Below are 26,625 nucleotides of genomic sequence, written 5' to 3' on the forward strand. Positions count from 1 at the left end.
AAACGCAAACGTTTCGTGTGCATGTAGGCTAAGACTGTAATATCTTTCAGACCATCCATAATAATGACTTAGATCTAAGAAGTGAATTTGTTTCTAATCTCATAGAGTTATAACTAAAGTCAAATACTACTTACAGTATATGCAGATATACAGGAAAGCAAACAAAATGATCAGCAATGCAAGGTTCTGGGCATTCTCTGAAAAAAAAAACTCATGCATCTCCTGGAGCTCTGATACACAAGTTCTCGGGATTACTAAAAGAAACAATATTCATGCTACTACTATCCCCACATTGAAGCAAAATGCTGTAAACTGTATTGATTTAGACAGGCAGTCTGAAGATGTTCCAAAAGTGCCACAGTGGACCATGCTCTTATTTAACTTTATACCACCTTTATATTTTTTTTACTTTACTTTACTCAACAGAATTTTGCAGTAAACTTTGGCACAAAATGTTGCATCCTGATTCCTTAGCCATGTTTTTCCCACTAAAGCCACACCAATTGGCATGCTAGCTCGAGTGGATTTTTCTAAAACTAGATGCATTCAATTGTGCACAAAATACTCCAAATTTTGCTGCATTTTAGGAAAATATTTAAAGGAATATTTATGTGGATATTTGATTATAATCTAACTAATTATATACAATCATTAACTACTAAAAAGTGCCTTAGATGTATTCACTTACTGGTGTGACAGATGGTTACCTCATAATATACACACAAAGATGCCACATGCCGCATGCTAATGAGCTGATTTGAGTCCAGTGAGTCCAGAGTTTTTTTTAATTCAGAGCTATAGCCACTCTCCTGCCCACCTTCTGCTGATTCATATGGAAAATAACTGTCATTCAGCAGCAGGTAGGCGGCGAGAGTCAGGAGCTCATGAATATTCATGACTCATCATTATGAGCTGGAGCTTTTCAATACAAGATGTTGGCAGATTGACTGGGTCAATTAAAGAAAGTGACCCAGCATTTTGCTAAGAGAATCAGTCACTTATTTATGTTGCCCTTAGTTAGGACACCATAAAACTGGTGACAGGTTCCCTTTAAGCACAGGCACTTTAGTAAAATGTGATTCAACAATCCAGATTTACAAGAGATTTTAAGATATAGCTAGAGAGGAAAAAAGTAACTAGTACTATTTGAAATTGTTCAGATTAGAGATAAGCGAACCACTCGAGATTTAGGGTACTTTCACACTAGCGATATTCTTTTCCTAGTTCAGTCACTCTTACGGTATTTGGCCAGAGAAAATTCCGCGGCATGCACACACTTGCCGAAATGCTGGACCCAGCATTATTTTCCATTGAAATGCATTAATGGAAGTGTTCCGGAAAAACGGATCCAGTTTCCCGGTCGGCACATGTGCAGACCTTTAAAAATGTGAAAAAAATAAAAACCGGATCCGTTTTTCCGGATGACACCAGAGAGACGGATCCGGTATTGCAATGCATTTGTGAGACGGATGCACATCCGTCTACAAATGCTATCCGTTTTCATACGGAACTGCCTGCCGGAAACCAAAAATGCAAGTGTGAAAAAACCCTTAGTTCAGTTCAGGTTCGATGAATTTTTTAAAACGTTTGGTTGACCGAACCGAAGTTGCTTCAATTGCCCTGAAAATTGGTATATAACCCCTTCTAGCCTCCTAGGAATTTTTAGGAAAACTTTTTTCATTTATTTTGTATGAATTTTTTATTTTCCGCTCCCACCTCCCCAAGCTCTCGAAGGCAATGATAGCAATAGTAAATGATGCCTGAGTGACACTGACATACATAGCTAAGGGTAAATGCTTGTTTGACTACAGCATGTTTAAAACACGCCGCGCTGGCACATGTGTTATGCTTTTTTATATTCTAAAGCTTCCAAATATTGTCCCTTATCGAGGGCAGATGATGTTTAAACACACATGGTGTTATGGGATAAATAAATAAATAAAGGGGCTTGGGGGGAACCAAGCATCCAAACATTATGCCTTGATAGGGTGGCTCGTTTTGAATGAGCCTAAAAAAATTCTGCCTTTTAATTTTGAGCAGCAACAATGCTGTGTGGATTTGGAAAGGGTGCAGTGCAGATATAGTGGCATGTGGTTGCAATAGTAGTGGGAGCAGAATCAGCTTAGCGTGAAACATACTAGGGTGTCTATGGGTAGTAGTAATAGTAGTGGTGGTAGTGATAGTAGTGGCAGATGATTTGCATTAATGGCGGCGGCAGTAGGGGATCGGCAGCGGTTGCAGCAGCCATATTGGCAGGTAAGCAGCCGCAGGATGGAGGCAGCAGTACCCTTACGGAAGATGATGGTCAGCAGCCCACAGCAGTGGAATGATGGTGGTGGTGGAATCATGGAGGCAGCATCAGCTGTATAGAACATGATGGTTGGCAGGTCGCAGCAGTGGCACATGGGAAAACTGCTGCATCATGTTGAGGAGACTGAAATGGCTGCTGCTGCTGCTGCTGAGGCTTCTGCTGCTTGGGGGGGGTGACTAAGTGGGAGGTGGAGAGTGCCTCCCTTTCAGACACGCTGGCGGCAGGCGTCTGATTGGATCCTGGGAAAAAATTTACTTGGGCCCCCTGGATCCCGCCTTCCCACACCCTAGCATGCAATCACACCCTCCACAACACACTCACAAAAAAAATCCACACACCTGGTAGAGTACAGTGAATGACTGTAAATACTTCCAGTTCTGAAGACTTCAGTGGCTCAGGATCAGTGCTCTGAGCAGCTGGGCTCAGGCTGGAAGTGGACACCACTCTGCAGGAAGGAGACCGGGGCTCGGCTCACCCTAGCATTACAGTGTACCCCAGCACCCCACAGTATGCAGTATAGCACCCTATAGTATACAGCACCCTATAGTATACAGCACCCTATAGTATACAGTATAGCACCTTATAGTATACAGCAACCCACAGTATGCAGTATAGCACCCTATAGTATACAGCACCCCACAGTATGCAGTATAGCACCCTACAGTATACAGCACCCCACAGTATGCAGTATAGCACCCTATAGTATACAGCATCCCACAGTATGCAGTATAGCACCCTATAGTATACAGCACCCCACAATATGCAGTATAGCACCCTATAGTATACAGCACCCCACAGTATACAATATAGCACCCTATAGTATACAGCAACCCACAGTATGCAGTATAGCACCCTATAGTATACAGCAACCCACAGTATGCAGTATAGCACCCCACACTATACAGTATACAGCACCCCACAGTATAAAGTAGAGCAGTATAGCACTCCACAGTATACATCACCCCACAGTATACAGTATAGCACACCACAGTATACAGAACCCCACAGTATACAGAACCCCACAGTATACAGCCCCCCACAGTATGTTAAAGCAGCCCTAAATTAGGGCATTTTAGATACACTCTGGTGTTCCAGATCAATGTACCCCCCCAGGGGGTTAATATCCATGCGTGGCTGAGAGACTAGACGCTGACACATAGATGGTCAATGCAATCTCTAACTTTTATTACATGGGGTATGGCGTATATACATCTTCAGAAGAGGGCAGTCCTCACTGAGGCTAAAACATTGTTTCATTGGTCAAAAAGGAAGAAGAGATAAGAGAGAGGAGATAATACACCTGCATCTGCGCACTGGGCCCTACTTTGGAATGTGAACTAATGTAAACATCTGGTTACCATCGCCATTTTGTAATGGCTTCTATTCTAACAATAATACTGTATACGTCATATGTGACACTTCAAAGAGGTGCTTCTCTATAGGCAGTGAATAATATATATATCATCAAGCCATATGATTGGCTTACGCATCTCCACCACACTCTATGGGACACCTGTAGAAAGATGAGAAATTAGACACTTCTCACAGCACAGCACTTTGCCCCCCCCCCCCTCTCTTCTACAGTCTTGAAACAAAGAGAGGGGTGGGAGGGAGGCACTTGGAAAATAAAAAGTTAACTCATTACAGTCCTAGAGATACAAAATATAGAATAAAATTGACACATCTTTAACAGTCCCCCCTTGAATTTCATTCTCTCCCTAAACCTAAACATCTGTCCCAATGCTCCGCCTCCTCTTTACCAGCTTCCACGACAAGCCATACCTAGCGAACAGCCTCCCGCGACACTGGATTTGAGCACGGGGAAGTCAGATGATCTTTCCCTAACTGGCGTTGCCATTATATGGGGGGACTGGGGGTCATCAATGCTCCTGATTTTCTGGATCGAAGTTTTCATACAATTTTTCCATATTCTTTTGAGTCATGATCAACAGTCACACAAGGGAAAAACAGTCTCAACACTTCCTTGAAATCAATCCAATTTTCCTTTTCTTTGAGCTTCACTGTGCATGTGGTCAACAACACTCGGAATGGACCATCAAACCAGGGTTTTAGGACTTTTCTAACGTGTCTTTTCCTACCACCCAATCTCCAGACACTTTATCAAAACCTGGAAGTGAAGCAAAAACTAGAAAATGTACTTTAGTCAAATGCTTGTACAAACTGATCACATAGTCTGTCAGAAAACCATGTTGCATCTGGAGCTGCTGTGGGAAATAAAATCCTATCCTAGGGCCTGATCCAAAAAGGACCTTATAGGGACAAAGGCCTGTCTCACAGTTAGGCGTATACCTTACTAAAAGAGGGCTACCAGCAGGCACTCTAAGGCTTTTGAATCTTTAACTTAGTGTCCCGTTCAGTTCCTTTTCCCTACTCTACTGCTGCTTTGTGGATGGTACGAAGCATGTAAGGCCTGTCCTACACCCAAAACCTTCATCATCTCCTGCATCACTTCACCTGTGAAGTGAACACCTGTGTCACTTTCAATGATCTAAGGTACCCCATACCTGCACACAACTTCGGCCATAATCTTCTTTACTTCTTTGGGTACGGTTTTGGCCATCCTGAAAACAAGTCACATATCAATACATACTCATACATGCCCACCTTGTGTATTTGAAGGTAGTCTGCAAACGTTGAAACAGATACAAAAAGCAAGACGTGTTTCTTGGGTACCTTAACCACCTTGCCCACGTTGTTCTGGACACGAACCATTTATCCTTGAGTATGTCTGACTGTTACAGTGCTGAACCCTGGGGCGTACCATATGCTACGTACTAAATCACACATAGCAGTTTTGTCTGGTGCATCACTCCATGGGTTGCCTGTGCCATCGTGGAGTAGAGGGACCTGGGAAGGTAAAGTTTCCCTTCTTATTTGTAGTCCCCCCTTTTCCATCCACCAGTCCCTTTCCTCCTTCCCCATCTGGTTCTGTAAGGTCTTAAGAACTTTCGGGAGACAGGAGGAGTTATTTCAGGGACCTGAACTGTGGCCACTTAAGACAGGGGTCTGCTTAGGTAGTTTGGCAGCCATTTTTGCTGCCTGATCTGCCGTGGCTTTCCCCTTTGCCTCCTCTGCATCTGTTTACAGTGGCCTTTCGTTGCTATCATCACCTCTCATGTTAGTGACAAGAGGGCTTCCATCAGAGACCTCACTGCTTCCCCATTTTTCGATGGGTTTTCCTGAAGCGATCAAGGAGTCTCTGGCTTTCCATATGGGCCCATAGTCATGGGCTATCCCAAAAGCACACCTGGAATCAGTGTAAATGTTGGCTGTTTTCCCATCTGCATATCTGCAAGCCATCTTCAGAGTCTTTTAGCTCCACTTCTTGAGCAGACATGTGTGGTAGTTCACGTTTAATCACCACTGCCCAACCTGTGTAGTACCTGCCATCCTGGCCATACCTCGATCCATCCACAAAGAGCACATGATCTAGATTACCTAATGGCTGATTTACCAAATCCCACTACCTCTTGTGACATCATCTGCAAACAGTCAGGAGCCTCTTCCTTTGAATCTGGAAGAAAATTTTAAAGTGCGGTGCCCTAACTCTTCCCTCCCCCCTTGGTCCAGAGGCAACAGGGTGGCTGGGTCCAAAGTATTACACCTTTGGAGAGCAACATTGTCAGGCAACAAAATGGAACACTGCATTCTCAAATAACGGGCAACAAAACAATCATTTGGATTGTACGTTCATGAGGATAGATGTAATATCACCATCACTTTGTGGTTCAGAACTATCTCGGAGCTTTCATCAAACATAGCTAATACAACTACTACAGCTCTGATGCAGAAAGGGGCACCTCTGGCCACGGGATCAAGTCTGGCTGAATAATATGCTACGGGGCATTATTGCTGGCCATGCAGTTGGGTGAGGACAGCTGAGTCATGGCCACTCACTTCATAACAATACAATCTAAATGCAATAATCTGATAGGCCCAGTGTGGGGGAACACAAAATTGCCAGCTCTAGGCATAAAAAGCATCTACCACCTCATCTGTGAGGCGGTAGGGACTAAAGTACAAATCAATCACAGTGGAGTGAGTAGGGGTAATGGGAACCTGAGCCAACAAGGTGTGTGTGTTGGGCACGATGTGGGTGTTAGAAACTGTGGCTTCATTAACGGCATGTAGGTCATGTACCATCCAATGGTGAGTGGTTTTGCTTTTCTCAGCTTCTGGGAGTACTGATACAAACATGGACCAGGGAATTTTATCACTAATGGCCAACAAACAAAGTTCATGGTCGTTGAGGGCACCTGTAAGCTTCACAGTGCCGTCCTCCTGATGTGAGATACCAGCATGTTCTTTTGCAAGCAAATCTGCACCCAGGAGGCAACAAGGGGCATTACCACTGACCAGCAAACGGGCAAGCGCATCTTGGTTAGGGGCAAATCTAATATGGATGGTTTCTGTTGAGAAAGGAGCGTACTACTTTCCCATCCACTTCTACCCAAAGACTGGTGTGCTTGGGGAGTAAATCAGGGGAGGCCATGTTTGCTGTGCACAACTGTCTTGGCTGCTCCAGTATCAATCAAAACGGGACTACTTCTTTATCACCCAGAGTGAGGGATATCATTGGGTCAGACTGAATCTGCTTAAAATGTTTAAAAGTAGAGCCGATACTGGATTTCCTGTTTCCTAATCTTGATCTAACTCCCCCCCTCCCTGTCTTTGTGTTCTCCTTGTAACAAAAAACATGGGTGTCTGTGGGGACGGACAGTGATCCGGGCATGGTCAACATAGAATACAATCCTCTCGTGTGGTGTGGACGAGGAGTACCACACACAGCACAACACTCTCTTTTCTGGGATCTGGGTCCCACAGACTCTGCAGGCCCATCACAGGGTGGCAGACTTACTTTTTCCTCACTTCAATGAGGCGTTTGGCATCAGGGCTGAAGCAATGCCAAAGGAACAGTACCTATGGTTGGCACCACTGAACCACCCAATGCCGCTTGATGTTACTCTGCATTTTGGCTTACAGAAGTATCCAACTTTTCCTATCGCGGAATTAGTAGACTGGAAAACAAAACAGGACTTCTCATCTTCCATGGGAGTGTCTTATAACTAGGGGATGGGCACAAGGGCTGTCGTTGTCTGTAACATCGACCCCTATCCTCCTCCCTCCGCTCTGAGTCATCTAAGTCCACCCCCTTCAGTCGGACGCTGTGGTCCCCCTTTTGTCCATCAGTAATCTGCCAGCTGTCCATTAGAACAGAGCTCTGATGTTTAGCACAACACTTAACATGTAACACGTAACTTCAAACATTGAAACAAACAGATCTGACAATACAGACATGAACACACAAAGGGCCCATAAGAAACTTTTCATTGACTTTGATAAAAAAAAATGTACAGCTTGATCAATGCTGTTGGCACCAATAAAAACCAAAAACTTCCAAGAAAAATTAAATAAAATCCTCAATGCGCATATTATTTAAAAAAACAAATACCGTACTCCATTCGCATTCATATACATTTTCATGTACTCATTTTCATTAACAGCTCATAATCAGTCTTCACACATATTCTCCTCAATTACAACTCAAAGCCACACCCATTCACATTCCACTGAATCATTTATGTCTTCCAACCCACATTGTTTCATCCCAAAACTTGCATTACAGACAAACACAGCTTTCCTGGAAACGGATAGCCACACCACACCCAGAATTGCTGATGGTCTGTCGCTGTAAGACAATATACATGTTATAATCATACAGTCATTTTGTTAAAAGCTGGATTCCCACAGTACACTGCTTGGGAAAGAAGAAAGAAGATTATTGAACAATTCTTTGTCTTCTATAATAATCTTACACATATAACATCACTTACTCTGCATGATTCCCTGCCCCCATGATTCCCTCCCCACTTTCCCTGCTCCTCTTATCTCAGGAATGTTTCTGTGTGAAGGTGGGGGGGAAATGAATTTCTCTATTTCACAGTTCATTTCTGAACATTTAACACAAGCGCCTTTCTGATTGCAGACACTGGGGCACTTTCTTTCTTGCTAATGCCATCAATTATCATCCTGACACTGCTCTGTTTTCTCACTCGTTAAAACTCCCCCTTTAACATCACCAGAGTTCTGATGCCCTCAGTCTGTAAGCTCAGTTTCTTACAGATTTTCATCCCTGTTTTCCAGCCGGGCGACCTTCTGTCCAGGGCCACACTTTCTCTAACATTCATTGTCACATTTTAACTTTCAATTCTCCATATCACATCCTATAATCTCCCTCTTTCCTCGCTACTAGCTAGGGGCTGTATTTTCTCCTTCATAATACTGGGACTGGCCCCTCTTAAAACAACAGTATTTCAAACTGACACACACACAAAACAGAGGAGTGATCAGCACCTTTAGCCCTTTCTTCCGCAGACAAAGGATTCACCCTCCCCACTGGTTTGCTCAAATCTGACTATCACGTCTGACTAGTCAGCTGGGACTCCCCGCACGTCTTCCCCAAAACCAGGGGTCAGGCGGGCTCTGTAGCGTCTTCCTGGGGTCAGGTCAGGTAGAGAATATCACCGCAGTCTTCCCCTAGATCAAAAGGTCATGAGAGGTTCTACCGTCTTCCTAGGGTCAGGTCAGGTAGTCTCCGCAGTCTTCCATTAGATCAAAAGGTCATACGGCTCTACGCGTCTCCCTGGTCAGGTCAGCCGGAGTTTCTTTGTCCCACACCTCGGCGCTACAGCGCCCCCTTCCAAACCAGGAGGTTACTGTCCCCTCCCTTTGTCTGTGGTTTTACCGTCTGTGCTCAACTCACTCCTCACATAAATCACAGACACACACAAAACATATACACACCAGAGTGATCTATGATTTCAGACTATGGTTCTATGGACCCCAGGCTTTCAGCATTACAGCCGACTACTATACTTACATGGGTACCACCTCACAGCAGACTGAGCCAACATGAAGTGACAAACTAAATGGCAGAAAGGCAGGTAAGAGTATTCTTACTGTTCTATGAAAGCCGGCCATCTCCTCTCTGCCATTCGTCAAGTCCTGGGGCCTCTTGTGTGTCGGCTTTTGATGCTCCCTTCGCCTTGGTATACAGAACCCCACAGTATACAGCCCCCCACAGTATGTTAAAGCAGCCCTAAATTAGGGCATTTTAGATACACTCTGGTGTTCCAGATCAATGTACCCCCCCCAGGGGGTTAATATCCACGCGTGGCTGAGAGACTAGACGCTGACACATAGATGGTCAATGCAATCTCTAACTTTTATTACATGGGGTATGGCGTATATACATCTTCAGAAGAGGGCAGTCCTCACTGAGGCTAAAACATTGTATCATTGGTCAAAAAGGAAGAAGAGATAAGAGAGAGGAGATAATACACCTGCATCTGCGCACTGGGCCCTACTTTGGAATGTGAACTAATGTAAACATCTGGTTACCATCGCCATTTTGTAATGGCTTCTATTCTAACAATAATACTGCATACGTGATATGTGACACTTCAAAGAGGTGCTTCTCTATAGGCAGTGAATAATATATATATCATCAAGCCATATGATTGGCTTACGCATCTCCACCACACTCTATGGGACACCTGTAGAAAGATGAGAAATCAGACACTTCTCACAGCACTTTGCCCCCCCCTCTCTTCTACAGTCTTGAAACAAAGAGAGGGGTGGGAGGGAGGCACTTGGAAAATAAAAAGTTAACTCATTACAGTCCTAGAGATACAAAATATAGAATAAAATTCACACATCTTTAACAGTATACTTTAGAGCAGTATAGCACCCTACGGTATACAGCACCCGACAGTATACACTACCCCACAGTATATAGCACCCCATAGTATACAGTAGAGCAGTATAGCACACCACAATATACAGCACCCTACAGTATACAGTAGAGCAGTATAGCACACCACAGTATACAGCCCCCCACAGTATACACTACCCCACAGTATACAACATCCCACAGTATATAGCACCCTATAGTATACAGTAGAGCAGTATAGCACACCACAATATACAGCCCCCGCACTATACAGTAGAGCAGTATAGCACACCACAGTATACAACCCCCCACAGTATACAGCAGAGCAGCATAGCACACCGCAGTATACAGCCCCCCATAGTATACAGAACCCCACAGTATACAGTAGAGCAGTATAGCACACCACAGTATACAGCCCCCCCACAGTATACAGTAGAGCAGTATAGCCCCCCACAGTATACAGCCCCCCACAGTATACAGTAGAGCAGTATAGCACACCACAGTATATGGAATCCCACAGTATACAGCACCCCACAGTATACAGTAGCTTATAGTATATTAGCATAACAGCCCCTGTCACCTTTTCCTGATGTAATCTTCACAAAAAAAGCTCCACAGTTAAGGCAAACTTCTCCTGCAGCAACACTCCTGGCAGAAAAAAAGGACCTTTGATGACCTCATAGCCATGTGACCAGTAATATTGCTAGGTTACTGGTCACATGGTGATGATGTCATCTAAGGTCCTTTCTCCTAAGAGAATCACAGCTCTCACAGTTCGCTGCCTGGAGTGCAGGCATGGCATGGCAACACCCCCCTGTGTAGCTGACAGCCTGACACCCGGGGCAGTGGCCAGCAGGGCTCAAGAGGCAGCTGCCCTTTTTGCCCCTTGTTAAAGACAGCCCTGGTAAGTTGCAGCAAGCTACGTACACAGTATTTCCTGGGTATAATGTAATTTTTCTTCCCTTTATGAGGGACGAAAATATTCCCCAGTGGCGTACTGTAGCTACCAGGGAACAGGGAAGCAGGGAAAGCAGCTGCTTTGGGGCCTGAGCTGACAAGGGGCCCAAAGCAGTAGTAAACAGTCTCAGACTGGCCACTCCCCCCTCTACACTCACTTCACTGCTCTAGAATGTCTTCAGAGCAGAGCAGGGAGATAAGCCCAGCCTATCAGCTAGGGTTGCCACCTGTTCTTCAAGCCAAACCCGAACACTTTAGCACCTAGCTGCACTTCTTTTGGTAAATTATACACTATGCACACGGGCGGCAGATCATAACCCATCGCCTGGCTTCCTGCTTTCCCTCGAAGACGGCGTTCAAGTGAAAGAACACCGTCTTCAGAGGCAACCTAGCTTCCTGACCAATCAAGAAGAGGGGCCGCGAGTCATGATTTGAATCCGCTTCGTGATTGGCTAGGAAGCCGGATTCACTTTTTTGTAGGCAGCGTGCCTTCCTGACCAATCAGGAGGCTGGGACGCGAGTCATGACATACTGCCCAGCTTGCTGATTGGAGCTGTATGCTCCTTTAGCGCTGCCAGTCAGAGGGACATCTCCCTCCGACCGGAAGTTCCAATATCGGGAAGGTATAGGAGCATTTGGGTGAGTACAAATACTCACCCAAATACTCTGTATCGTCAGCGATATTAATATCGGTATTGGTAGTTCGGTACATCTATAGTGCAAATCCATTTTATTGATAGTTGTCATTGAAACGACAAGAGCATTTCCTGCCCTGATGAAGGGGACCATGCACGGACCCAAAAGCACTTGTCGATTGGACGACAACTAGAGTTGAGCGGACACCTGGATATTCGGGTTCGACGGGTTCGGCCGAACTTCACAAAAAAGTTTGAGTTCGGGACCCGAACTTGACCCTGAACTCCATTGAAGTCAATGGGGACCCGAACTTTGGAGCACTAAAAATGGCTCTAAAAAAGTCATGGAAAGGGCTAGAGGGCTGCAAATGGCATCAAAATGTGGTTAAGAGCATGGCAAGTGCTCTGCAAACAAATGTGGATAGGGAAATTACTTAAAATAACATAAAATACATAAAAATAAAAAATAATTATCTTGATCTAGGAGGACGAGGTCCATATGGAGTAGGAGGTTGAGGAGGCGGTGTAGGTGGAAGCGGCGGTGGAGGAGGAGGAGGAGGAGGTAGCCAACACTGGTTTTTGGTTTTAATTTTTAGTTACATTTTTATTGTTTAAATTAGGGTACACCCCAAAACATTGGGAAATATAACCTGTGATAACCCCCTCCAGCCGTGCTAAACAGACATTCAGACAATACACTGGCTGCAGGGCAGGCCAGCACCTCCAAGGCATAAAGGGCAATTTGCAGACCCAGAAGTTGAAGGGGCAGACCCATCAGTCAGTACATGTAGGTGTGTGCACACATACTGCTCCACCATGTCGCACGTCCCCGTGATGTCCACGATCCAATTGGATATCTGCTCTATCAACTTTCAATGTTCTTTTCTGCACCTACCATGTTGATCACAGTTGGCGGCGAATCAGGGTTCCATGCCAGAGAGGGAGCGTGAGAAAGGGATACCACATCTAAGGGAGGTCAATGTATGAAATTAAATGTGATCGAGCAGAAATGTGGGACAAATTATTGAAGCCGATGCTTCCAAGTAAAAAAAGCAGCAATTACCCACTCCCGACTCGGGGAGGTAGTGACGATAAATAACAATACAGGACTCTTAAGATGCCCTGTTATTGGAATGATTAATAAAAAATTATAGGGAATGTCACTGGGGTATTTTGGATTTGGAAACGTTAGACAGAAGAGACCCTGCTGCCGCTTTGTTGACTCTAGATAACTTCTGCCTGATCGCACGTCCTGTGACGTCCACAATCCAATTGGATATCTTCTCTATCAACTTTCGATGTTCTTTTCTGCGCCTACCATGTTGATCACTGTTAGCGGCGAATCAGGGTTCCACACCGGAGAGGGGGCGTGAGAAAGGGACACCACATCCAAGGGAGGTCAATGTGATCGAGCTGAAATGTGGGTTATTAAAGTGGAAGGATCGAATGAAAGGGCCAATTAAAGACAAATTTTACAAATTTAAGTCCCTTTCACCTATGCAGAGCAGGGGTTTGTCATCGGCAAAAATGGGTTAATGTCACCCACAATTAAACAGATTTAAAAAAAATTCGGGCCCTGTCAACTATGTAGAGCAGGGGTTGATTCACGGCAAAACGGTGTTCATGTCACCCACCAATTGAACAGACGATTTTTACAAAAAATAAGGTCCCAGTCACCTATGCAGAGCAGGGGTTTGTACACGGCAAAATTGTTAAAATGTCACCTGACAATGAAACAGATGATTTTTTGAAATGTATTTCCTTGTCCAATAGGTAGAGCAGGGGTATATCACAGACAAAAATTGGTGAATGTCACCCAACTATGTAACAGAGAAATTTGTGAAATTTACTAACCTGTCCACTTGGTAGAGCAGGGGTATATCACAGCCAAAAATTGGTGAATTTCACCCGACAATGTAACAGACAAATTTGTGAAATTTATTAACCTGCTTACTAGGTAGAGCAGGGGTATATCACAGCCAAAAATTGGTGAATTTCACCCGACAATGTAACAGACAAATTAGTGAAATTTGTTTACCTGTCCACTAGGTAGAGCAGGGGTATATCACAGCCAAAAATTGGTGAATTTTACCCGACAATGTAACAGACAAATTTGTGAAAGGACTTAAAATAAAATACGTAAAAAAAAAAAAATTATAATCTTGATCTATGAGGTGGAGGTCCATATGGAGTAGGAGGTTGAGGAGGCGGTGGATGTAGCGGTGTAGGTGGAAGCGGCGGTGGAGGAGGACGAGGTAGCCAACACTGGTTTTTGGTTTTATTTATTTTATTTATTTTTTTGGGTTTAAATTAGGGTACACCCCAAAAGAGTGGGAAATATCAAAAATACAACAATGAGCAATTGCGCTGTAGTATAACAATGGCTGGGTAAGGCCGGTATACATGTCTATTCTGCACAAGGTACGGACAAGTCCTGTGGGATCCATGCCTGGTTCATTTTAATGAACGTGAGCTTGTCCACATTGGCTGTGGACAGGTGGCCGTGCTTGTCTGTGAGAACGCCCCCAGCCATGCTAAACACACGTTCAGACAATACACTGGCTGCAGGGCTGTCCAGCACCTCCAAGGAGTAAAGGGCAAGCTCAGGCCATGTGCCCAATTTGGAGACCAAGAAGTTGGAGGGGGAAGACCCATCATTCAGTACGTGTAGGCGTGTGCACACATAATGCTCCACCATGTTGCTGAAATGCTGCCTCCTGCTAAGACATTCCATATCAGCTGGTGGTGCTGGTCGTTGTGGCGTGCTGACAAAGCTTTTCCACATTTCGGCCATGCTAACCCTGCCTTCTGAGGTGCTGGCGGTGCCCCAGCTGCATTGGCGACCTCTTCCTCCTCTTCTGCCTTCACCTTGTGCTTCCACTGTGCCCCCGCTGTCAGGTGGGAATGCCACCAGCAGCACGTCTACCAGCGTGCGCTTGTACTCGCGCATCTTACGATCGCGCTCCAGTGACAGAATTAAGGACGGTACGTTGTCCTTGTAATGGGGATCCAGCAGTGTGGCCACTCAGTAATCAGTACAAGTTAGAATGTGGGCAACTCGGTGGTCATTGCGGAGACATTGCAGCATATAATCGCTCGTGTGTGCCAGGCTACAGAGAGGCAATGAAAAGCTGTCCTCTGTGGGAGGTGTATCGTCTGTGTCCTCTGTATCCCCCCAGCCACGCACCAGTGATGGCCATGAGCTGGTTTGGGTGCCACCCTTCTGTGAACAGGGTTCCTCCTCCTCCATCTCCTCATCCTCCACCTCGTCATCCTCCAGAACTGTTCCCTGGCTGGACAATTGTGTACCTGGCATTTGTGGGTGCAGGAACCCACCCTTGGAGCCACTTGTGAATGACTGGCCTGAAACCCTATGAAATCATACCTCTTCCTCCTCCTCCTGTGCCACATCCTCTTCCATTATCGCCCAAAACGTTTTTTCAAAGAAAGTAACGCTGAGAACGGCCTCATCGGCACTGGCCATGTTGGTGCAGTACTCGAAACAGCGCAACAACACACACAGGTCTCGCATGGAGGCCCAGTCATTGGTGGTGAAGTGGTGATGTTCCGCAGAGCGACTCACTTGTGTGTGCTGCAGCTGAAACTCAACTATCACCTGCTGCTGCTCACACAGTCTAGCCAGCATGTGCAAGGTGAAGTTCCACCTTGTTGGCACGTTGCATATGAGGCAGTGAGCGGGAAGGCCGAAGTTACGCTGCAGCGCTGACAGGCGAGCAGAAGCAGAGTGAGAACGCCAAAAGCGCGCACAGACAGCCCGCACTTTCCAGCAGCTCTGACATATCGGGGTAATTTTTAAGGAACCTCTGCACCACCAAATTCAGCACATGCGGCAGGCGCCAGGCAAGGGATGTGCGTCAAACTGAAGCGCCCTGCAATCCTCGGTGGTGGAAGGACATGCGCCAAACTGCTATCTGCCTCAGGCCCAGCCGCCACTGCATTTACCCAGTGTGCTGTTAGGGAGATATAACGTCCCTTACCATGCTTACTGGTCCACGTATCGGTAGTTAGGTGGACCTTGCCACAGATGGCGTTGCGCAGTGCACACCTGATTTTGTCCCCCACTTGGTTGTGCAGGGAAGGGATGGCTCGCCTGGAAAAGTAGTGGCGGCTGGGCACGACGTACTGTGGGTCAGCCACTGACATAAGGCTTTTAAAACTCTGTCTCCACCAGACGGAATGACAGAATTTCAAACGCCAGTAATTTTAAAAATGCTGGCATTCAGGGCCAGGGATCGCGGTGGGTAGGGGGGTGCTTCCTCTTCCACTCCAGTGTTTGGGAGATAGAGAGCTGAACGCTTCCATGGGACATTGTGGAGATGCTTGGTGACCCAGGTGGTGGCGTTGCTGGCAGATCCTCTGTTTGCGGGGTGGCAGGTGCCACTGTCACTCCAGAGGTGGATAAAGAGGCCGAGACTGCAGCAGAAGAGAAAGCAGGAGGAGCCAGAGACCTTTCTTGGTTTTCTGAGCTGTCTACTCCACTGCAGCTCGTGCTTTGCACTTAGATGCCTGGTCTTGCAGGTTGTGCTCAGGTTGAGAACGTTTATGCCTCGCTTCAGGCTCTGATTGCACAGCGTGCAAACCACTCGTGTCTTGTCGTCAACACATTGTCTGAAGAACTGCCACGCCAGGGAACTCCTTGGAGCTGGCTTTGGTGTGCTTGGTCCCTTGCTTCGGTGGCCAGTAGCAGGCGTGCTTCTGTGCTGGTGGCTCTGTGCGACCACCACCTCTTCCTCCGAACTACACAGGTCACTCGCATGACCTTGATTCCATGTGGGGTCGAGGACCTTATCGTCCTCCACATCATCTTCCACCCAGTCTTCACCCATGTACTCATCTTGAAACATAAGTGGTTGGGCATCGGTGCACTCAATCTCTTCCACTTCTGGGACAGGGCTATATGGATGGCCCTGGGAAACCCTGCTAGCAGAGTCATCAAAATGCAGAAGAGACCCATGACTTGGGGCTCAGACTGCTTGGCTGATTTGCAAAGGAGTGAGGTAAAAGACTGATGGACATCGGCTGCAGGTGCCAGCTCTGATCTTTCAGCAAGAGACTAGGTGGGAGACAATGTGAAGGAACTGGAGGCACTGTCAGCAACCCAATCTACTATCGCCTGTACTTGTTCTGGCCTCACCATTCGTAGAGCCGCATTAGGCCCGACCAAATAACGCTGAACGTTCTGTCGCCTACTCGCACCTGAGGAAGGGGTTTCACTTGTGCGTGTAGCTGGCATAGATCAACCATGTGCTCTCCCTGCAACAGGAGCTCCACCAGCAGCACCACGACCAGGGCCACTTCCCTTATTTGACGCTCTCCTCATTCTTTGCGTTCACCCACCAAACTAACAGATGGTTTATGTCAGGCAAAAAATATAGCCGCCAACAGTCAACAATTAAGTTCACTGAGAGTAAGGCAGTGTCGGTGTCATAAAGAGGAAAAATTTCTTGACGGCAGTGTGACAGGCAAATTTTATACAATTACTTCCCGGTCACAAAAAATGTTAATTTGTCAACCAACAATGTAACTGCAGTATTGACTGACTGTATTTCACTGTGACAAATGCAGCAAAGGCCGCAAATTTAGTATCTTTCCTAAAATGGGTGTTTTTTTTTTAATAACAGAATATAACAGCAGCATCTAACATTTGTATTTCACTGTGACAAATGCAGCAAAGGCCCCAGAGTTTTTTTTAAAACCCAGAATATTATTGCAATATTTCAAGCTTATATTTCACACTGACAAATGCAGCAAAGTTCCCAGATGTAGGGTCATGCCAAAAATGGGTGTTTTTTTTTAAACCCAGAATATAATTGCAGTATTTCAAGCTTGTATTTCACAGTGACAAATGCAGCAAAGACCCCAGATTTATGGTATTGCCAAAAATGGGTGTTTTTTTAAACCCAGAATATTATTGCAGTATTTCAAGCTTATATTTCACACTGACAAATACAGCAAAGGCCCCAGATGTAGGGTAGTGCAAAAAATTGGTGTTTTTTTAATACCAGAATATAACAGCAGTATCTAACGCTTGTATTTCACTGTGACAAATGCAGCAAAGGCCGCAAATAGAGTATCTTGCCCAAAATGGGTGTTCTTTTAATAAAAGACTATAACAGCAGTATCTAACGCTTGTATTTCACTGTGACAAATGCAGCAAAGGCCCCAGATGTAGGGTATTGCCAAAAATGGGTGTTTTTTTTAAACCCAGAATATTATTGCAGTATTTCAAGCTTATATTTCACACTGACAAATGCAGCAAAGGTCCCAGATGTAGGGTAGTGCCAAAAATGGGTGTTTTTTTTAAACCCAGAATATAATTGCAGTTTTTCAAGCTTGTATTTCACAGTGACAAATGCAGCAAAGACCCCAGATGTAGGGTATTGCCAAAAATTTGTGTTTTTTTAAACCCAGAATATTTTTAAAGTATTTCAAGCTTATATATCACACTGACAAATGCAGCAAAGGTCCCAGATGTAGGGTAGTGCCAAAAGTGGGTGTTTTTTTTAAACCCAGAATATAATTGCAGTATTTCAAGCTTATATTTCACACTGACAAATGCAGCAAAGGTCCCAGATGTAGGGTAGTGCCAAAAATGGGTGTTTTTTTAAACCCAGAATATAATTGCAGTATTTCAAGCTTGTATTTCACAGTGACAAATGCAGCAAAGACCCCAGATGTAGGGTATTGCCAAAAATGGGTGTTTTTTTAAACCTAGAATATTATTGCAGTATTTCAAGCTTATATTTCACACTGACAAATACAGCAAAGGCCCCAGATGTAGGGTCTTGCCAAAAATTGGTGTTTTTTTAATACCAGAATATAACAGTGGTATATAACACTTGTATTGGACTATCAGAAATACAGCAAAGGACGCAAATTTATTATCTTGCCCAAAATGTTTTTTTTTTAAATAACAGAATATAACAGCAGTATCTAATGCTTGTATTTCACTGTGACAAATGCAGCAAAGGCCGCAAATACAGTATCTTGCCCAAAATGGGTGTTATTTTAATACCAGAATATAACAGCAGTATCAAACGCTTAGGGTATTGCCAAAAATGGGTGTTTTTTTAAACCCAGAATATAATTGCAGTATTTCAAGCTTGTATTTCACAGTGACAAATGCAGCAAAGGCCCCAGATGTAGGGTCTTGCCAAAATGTTATTTTTTTTTAATACCAGAATATAACAGTGGTATATAACGCTTGTATTGGACTATCAGAAATGCAGCAAAGGCCGCAAATTTATTATCTTGCCCAAAATTTTTTTTTTCTAAATAGCAGAATATAACAGCAGTATCTAACACTTGTATTTCACTGTGACAAATGCAGCAAAGGCCCCAGATGTAGGGTATTGCAAAAAATGGGTGTTTTTTTAAACCCAGAATATAATTGCAGTATTTCAAGCTTGTTTTTCACAGTGACCAATGCAGCAAAGGCCACAGATATAGGGTCTTGCCAAAAATGGGTGTTTTTTTAAACCCAGAATATAATTGCAGTATTTCAAGCTTGTATTTCACAGTGACAAATGCAGCAAAGGCCCCAGATGTAGGGTCTTTCCAAAAATGTTTGTTTTTTTAATACCAGAATATAACAGTGGTATATAACGCTTGTATTGGACTATCAGAAATGCAGCAAAGGCACGCAAATTTATTATCTTGCCCCAAAGTTTTTTTTTTAAATAACAGAATATAACAGCAGTATCTAACGATTGTATTTCACTGTGACAAATGAAGCAAAGGCCCCAGATGTAGGGTCCTGTCAAAAATGGGTGTTTTTTTAAACCCAGAATATTATTGCAGTATTTCAAGCTTGTATTTCACTGTGACAAATGCAGCAAGGCCCCAGATGTAGGGTCTTGCAAAAAATTGGTGATTTTTTTTAAACCCAGAATATAATTACAGTATTTCAAGCTTGTATTTGACTGTCAAAAATGCACAAATGCTGTGCTGGTGCACTGAACTTGCATAAAATGGCCGCTGATGCCCACCTAACTAACAGACGGATAATAGTTCTTTTTCTGTGTCACTGGGCTCAGGCAGGGTAAAAAAATTGTGCACTGCACCCACAAAACAAAATCGCTGTAGATCGATGAGTTAACAAGCACTTCTGATAAAAGATTCTTTCCTATTCTCTCCCTCACAGCAGCAGCATCCTATCCCTACACTAATAAGAGCAGAGTGACGTGCAGTGCTACGTGACTCCAGCTTATATAGAGGCTGGGTCACATGCTGCACTGGCCAATAACAGCCATGCCATTAGTAGGCATGGCTGTCATGGCTTCTAAGGGCACACGAGTTAAATGCTTGTTGATTGGCTGCCCTGCAGCCTTTCAAAAAGTGCCATTAACTCGCGGAACACCGAACCCGAACTTTTACTGAAAAGTTCAGGTTTGGGTCCGGTGTCCAAAAATCCTAAAGTTCGTACGAACCCGAACTTTACAATTCGGGTTCTCTCAACCCTAACGACAACTGTCAAAATGGATTTTGCACTAACATGAAATTTGGATGTCTGTATTTGACGATATGTATTATTGCACATAAAAGATGCCCCCACAAAGCATGTCACTGGTTACCTGTGGCATACTTTTATGGGAACATGTTTTATGTGCAATACTAACAAATGCAGTGCCCCCCCCCTTCCAATTAATATTTTTTATTAAACATTGTTTTAACCGCCTCCGGACCGCCTACCGCAGGATCGCGTTCCGGAGGCGGCAGCCCTGCGCAGAGTCACGCATATATGCGTCATCTCGCGAGACGCGAGATTTCCTGTGAACGCGCGCACACAGGCACGCGCGTTCACAGGATCGGAAGGTAAGCGAGTGGATCTCCAGCCTGCCAGCGGCGATCGTTCGCTGGCAGGCTGGAGATGCGATTTTTTTAACCCCTAACAGGCATATTAGACGCTGTTTTGATAACAGCGTCTAATATACCTGCTACCTGGTCCTCTGGTGGTCCCTTTTGTTTGGATCGACCACCAGAGGACACAGGCAGCTCTGTAAAGTTGCACCAATCACCACACTACACTACACCCACCCCCTGTCACTTATTAACCCCTAATTAACCCCTGATCACCCCTGATCACCCCATATAGACTCCCTGATCACCCCCCTGTCATTGATCACCCCCCTGTAAGGCTCCATTCAGATGTCCGTATGATTTTTACGGATCCACTGATACATGGATCGGATCCGCAAAACACATACGGACGTCTGAATGGAGCCTTACAGGGGGGTGATCAATGACGGGGGTGATAACCCCATATAGACTCCCTGATCACCCCCTGTCATTGATCACCCCCCTGTCATTTGTCACCCTCCTGTAAGGCTGCATTCAGATGTCCGTATGTTTTTTACGGATCCACGGATACATGGATCGGATCCGCAAAACACATATGGACGTCTGAATGAAGCCTTACAGGGGGGTGATCACCCCATATAGACTCCCTGATCACCCCCCTGTCATTGATCACCCCCTTGTAAGGCTGCATTGAGATGTCTGTATGATTTTTACGGATCCACTGATACATGGATCGGATCCGCAAAACACATACGGACGTCTAAATGGAGCCTTACAGGGGGGGTGATCAATGACAGGGGGTGATCACCCCCTATAGACTCCCTGATCACCCCCCTGTCATTGATCACCCCCCTGTCATTGATCACCCCCCTGTAAGGCTGCATTCAGATGTCCGTATGTTTTTTACGGATCCACGGATACATGGATCGGATCCGCAAAACACATACAGACGTCTGAATGAAGCCTTACAGGGGGGTGATCACCCCATATAGACTCCCTGATCACCCCCCTGTCATTGATCACCCCCCTGTCATTGATCACCCCCCTGTAAGGCTGCATTCAGACGTCCGTATGATTTTTACGGATGCACTGATACATGGATCGGATCCGCAAAACACATAGGGACGTCTGAATGGAGCCTTACAGGGGGGTGATCAATGACAGGGGGGTGATCACCCCATATAGACTCCCTGATCACCCCCCTGTCATTGATCACCCCCCTGTCATTGATCACCCCCCTGTCAGGCAGCATTCAGACGTCCGTATGATTTTTACGGATCCACTGATACATGGATCGGATCCGCAAAACACATACGGACGTCTGAATGGAGCCTTACAGGGGGGTGATTAATGACAGGGGGTGATCACCCCATATAGACTCCCTGATCACCCCCCTGTCATTGATCACACCCCTGTAAGGCTGCATTCAGATGTCCATATGTTTTTAACGGATCCATTTTGGAAAGAAGACACCCCAAGGTATTCAAAAAATAAAAACTTCCATGAACTCACTATGCCCATCACGAAATACCTTGGGGTGTCTTCTTTCCAAAATGGGGTCACTTGTGGGGTAGTTATACTGCCCTGGCATTTTAGGGGCCGAATGCGTGAGAAGTGGTTTGAAATCAAAATCTGCAAAAAATGTCCGGTGAAATCTGAAAGGTGCTCTTTGGAATGTGGGCCCCTTTGCCCACCTAGGCTGCAAAAAAGTGTCACACATCTGGTATCCCCGTACTCAGGAGAAGTTGGGCAATGTGTTTTGGGGTGTCTTTTTACATATACCCATGCTGGGTGAGAGAAATATCTTGGCAAAAGACAACTTTTCCCATTTTTTTATACAAAGTTGGCATTTGACCAAGATATTTATCTCATCCAGCATGGGTATATGTAAAATGACACCCCAAAAAACATTGCCCAACTTCTCCTGAGTACGGGGATACCAGATGTGTGACACTTTTAAGCAGCCTAGGTGGGCAAAGGGGCCCACATTCCAAAGAGCACCTTTCGGATTTCACAGGTCATTTACCTACTTACCACACATTAGGGCCCCTAGAATGCCAGGGCAGTATAACTACCCCACAAGTGACCCCATTTTGGAAAGAAGACACCCCCAGGTATTTCGTGATGGGCATAGTGAGTTCATGGAAGTTTTTATTTTTTGTCACAAGTTAGTGGAATATGAGACTTTGTAAGAAAAAAAAAAATCATCATTTTCCGCTAACTTGTGACAAAAAATAAAAAATTCTGGGAACTCGCCATGCCCCTCACGGAATACCTTGGGGTGTCTTCTTTCCAAAATCGGGTCACTTGTGGGGTAGTTATACTGCCCTGGCATTCTAGGTGCCCGAATGTGTGGTAAGTAGTTTGAAATCAAAATCTGTAAAAAATGACCTGTGAAATCCTAAAGGTGCTCTTTGGAATGTGGGCCCCTTTGCCCACCTAGGCTGCAAAAAAGTGTCACACATGTGGTATCGCCGTACTCAGCAGAAGTTGGGCAATGTGTTTTGGGGTGTCATTTTACATATACCCATGCTGGGTGAGATAAATATCTTGGTCAAATGCCAACTTTGTATAAAAAAAATGGGAAAAGTTGTCTTTTGCCAAGATATTTCTCTCACCCAGCATGGGTATATGTAAAATGACACCCCAAAACACATTGCTCAACTTCTCCTGAGTACGGCAATACCAGATGTGTGACACTTTTTTGCAGCCTAGGTGGGCAAAGGGGCCCACATTCCAAAGAGCACCTTTCGGATTTCACCGGCCATTTTTTACAGATTTTGATTTCAAACTACTTCGCACGCATTTGGGCCCCTTAAATGCCAGGGCAGTATAACTACCCCACAAGTGACCCCATTTTGGAAAGAAGACACCCCAAGGTATTTCGTGATGGGCATAGTGAGTTCATGGAAGTTTTTATTTTTTGTCACAAGTTATTGAGACTTTGTAAGAAAAAAAAAGAAAAAAATCATCATTTTCCGCTAACTTGTGACAAAAAATAAAAAGTTCTATGAACTCACTATGCCCATCAGCGAATACCTTAGGGTGTCTACTTTCTGAAATGGGGTCATTTGTGTGGTTTTTCTACTGTCTGGGCATTGTAGAACCTCAGGAAACATGACAGGTGCTCAGAAAGTCAGAGCTGCTTCAAAAAGCGGAAATTCACATTTTTGTACCATAGTTTGTAAACGCTATAACTTTTACCCAAACCATTTTTTTTTTACCCAAACATTTTTTTTTATCAAAGACATGTAGAACAATAAATTTAGAGAAAAATTAATATATGGATGTCGTTTTTTTTGCAAAATTTTACAACTGAAAGTGAAAAATGTCATTTTTTTGCAAAAAAATCGGTAAATTTCGATTAATAACAAAAAAAGTAAAAATGTCAGCAGCAATGAAATACCACCATCACTTGTGGGGTAGTTATACTGCCCTGGCATTCTAGGGGCCCTAATGTGTGGTAAGTAGCTTGAAATCAAAATGTGTAAAAAATGACCTGTGAAATCCTAAAGGTGCTCTTTGGAATGTGGGCCCCTTTGCCCACCTAGGCTGCAAAAAAGTGTCACACATCTGGTATCGCCGTACTCAGGAGAAGTTGGGCAATGTGTTTTGGGGTGTCATTTTACATATACCCATGCTGGGTGAGAGAAATATCTCGGCAAAAGACAACTTTTCCCATTTTTTTTATACAAAGTTGGCATTTGACCAAGATATTTCTCTCACCCAGCATGGGTATATGTAAAATGACACTCCAAAACACATTGCCCAACTTCTCCTGAGTACGGCGATACCAGATGTATGACACTTTTTTGCAGCCTAGGTGGGCAAAGGGGCCCACATTCCTTTTAGGAGGGCATTTTTAGACATTTGGATCCCAGACTTCTTCTCACGCTTTAGGGCCCCTAAAATGCCAGGGCAGTATAAATACCCCACATGTGACCCCATTTTGGAAAGAAGACACCCCAAGGTATTCAATGAGGGGCATGGCGAGTTCATAAAATTATTTTTTTTTGCCACAAGTTAGCGGAAATTGATTTATTTATTTTTTCTCACAAAGTCTCCCTTTCCGCTAACTTGGGACAAAAATTTCAATCTTTCATGGACTGAATATGCCCCTCAGTGAATACCTTGGGGTGTCTTCTTTCCAAAATGGGGTCATTTGTGGGGTGTTTGTACTGCCCTGGCATTTGAGGGTCTCCGCAATCATTACATGTATGGCCAGCATTAGGTGTTTCTGCTATTCTCCTTATATTGAGCATACGGGTAATGAGATTATTTTTTTTTTCGTTCAGCCTCTGGGCTGAAAGAAAAAATGAACGGCACAGATTTCTTCAATCTCTGCCAAAAAAAAAAAAGGAGGGGAAAGGCGTCTGTCAGGACATAGGAGCTCCGCCCAACATCCATACCCACTTAGCTCGTATGCCCTGGCAAACCCGATTTCTCCATTCACATCAATCGATGTGGATGAATAAATCATTGCCGGGATTTTTATTATTTTTTCATATACAAAGTGTTTGCCAAAGTATATGAACACCGCCGCCTCCTCAGCTCATATGCCTCGGCAAACGTATCTTTTACTGCAGAGGAGAAATCTCGTCTTGCAGCGCCGCATACACTGACTTTTGTGTAATCTGACAGCAGCGCAATGCTTCTGTCAGAATGCACATCAGTGCTGCAGCTAGTCGATCGGTTGGTCCACCTGGAAGGTAAAAAAAACAAAACAAAAAAGAAAAAACCAGGCCGCAACGCAATAAATGTATTAACTTTATAATAACATTTGAACGGAACATATAAACTTTATTTAACTTTTTGAACTGAACGTTAACTTTTTTGCTTACCGGTGTGTTTTTTTTTTTTCTTGTTTTTTTTTTACGTTTATAGGGCAAACCTCTCCTTCCCTATGGGACAATGTGCAAAGCGCAAATCGCCCAAAGATGTGACGAAGTACATTATGCACTTTATCCCAGGTGAAAGGAGAGGTTTGCAGCAGCTGTGAGTGAAAGGGCCCTAATAGCCCTGTGTGCCTGTCCTGTGAGATGCAATCCCTATGCTAAGTGTACCTGTGTGTGGTACTTCCGGAAACACTCCCCTAAGCATAGGGCAGGGTGGTCAGGGCAGTCAGGACAGAAATAGCATGTGTCACGCCTTATTCCACTCCTGCTACAGACACAACATCTTTTTCGGAGTGACGGTTGGGTTGAGGTACCAGCAACGACATTGGGGAAATGTCACTCGTGGAGACGGCTCACTACACTGGTGGTTGGGGCCACGGAACCTCCTGGATACAGGAGGTTCGCGATGATCTCTTCCTGAAATTTGAGGAAGGATCCCGTTCTCCCAGCCTTACTGTAGAGAGCAAAACTATTATACATCGCCAATTGAATCAAATATACAGATACCTTCTTATACCAGCGTCTGGTGCGTCGGGAAACTAAATAGGGAGCCAACATATGGTCATTGAAGTCCACCCCTCCCATGAGCGCATTATAGTCGTGGACTGAGAGGGGCTTTTCAATGACACTGGTTGCCCGTTCAATTTGTATTGTCGTGTCTGCGTGAATGGAGGAGAGCATGTAAACGTCACGCTTGTCTCTCCATTTCACCGCGAGCAGTTCTTCGTTACACAAGGCAGCCCTCTCCCCCCTTGCAAGACGGGTGGTAACGAGCCATTGGGGGAAGCCCTGGCGACTAGGTCGCACGGTGCCACAGCAGCCAATCTGTTCTAGGAACAAATGCCTGAAGAGGGGCACACTTGTGTAAAAATTGTCCACATAAATATGGTACCCCTTGCCAAATAAGGGTGACACCAAGTCCCAGACTGTCTTCCCACTGCTCCCCAGGTAGTCAGGGCATCCGACCGGATCCAGGGTCTGATCTTTTCCCTCATAGATCCGAAATTTGTGGGTATAGCCTGTGGCCCTTTCACAGAGCTTATACAATTTGACCCCATACCGGGCGCGCTTGCTTGGGATGTATTGTTTGAAGCCAAGGCGCCCGGTAAAATGTATAAGGGCCTCGTCTACGCAGATGTTTTGCTCAGGGGTATACAAATCTGCACATTTCTGGTTGAAGTGGTCTATGAGTGGCCGAATTTTGTGGAGCCGGTCAAAAGCTGGGTGGCATCTGGGACGGGAGGTGGTGTTGTC

Source organism: Bufo bufo, chromosome 1, assembly GCF_905171765.1.
Source record: "Bufo bufo chromosome 1, aBufBuf1.1, whole genome shotgun sequence".
In the NCBI taxonomy this organism is placed as follows: Eukaryota; Metazoa; Chordata; class Amphibia; order Anura; family Bufonidae; genus Bufo; species Bufo bufo.